This window comes from Oryzias melastigma, linkage group LG19 (assembly GCF_002922805.2).
Source record: "Oryzias melastigma strain HK-1 linkage group LG19, ASM292280v2, whole genome shotgun sequence".
Taxonomy (NCBI): domain Eukaryota; kingdom Metazoa; phylum Chordata; class Actinopteri; order Beloniformes; family Adrianichthyidae; genus Oryzias; species Oryzias melastigma.
The window spans coordinates 4,084,715-4,084,947 of NC_050530.1; the positions used below are offsets into that span (position 1 = coordinate 4,084,715).

Consider the following 233-nt stretch of genomic DNA (forward strand, 5'->3'; position numbering starts at 1 on the left):
AACCAGGAAGGTGTTGTCTGACAGCTTTACGTCTCTTCGGCAACTTTATTTTTAGAACTAAAAAGGGTCAAATTCATGTTTTTGTTCTTATTTACACATAAAAAGGCTCGTAAAGTGTGTTAAACCTCCCTGGCTAAGCTAATAAGTTTGCGGAGTGGGTGTGGTTGGAGACACAGAGGTTCATTCATACGCGCGTGCGGGGCTAACACAAACGATGCAGCTAGCAAGGTAGT

At 42.9% G+C, this 233-nt stretch overlaps 1 protein-coding gene across 3 annotated transcripts in view; it reads left to right on the top strand.

The window, feature by feature from the left end:
* LOC112153948 (ATP-citrate synthase) overlaps positions 1–233 on the top strand; it is a 27,570-nt gene that overhangs the window by 453 nt on the left and 26,884 nt on the right. The gene's annotated exons all lie outside the window — the stretch shown is intronic.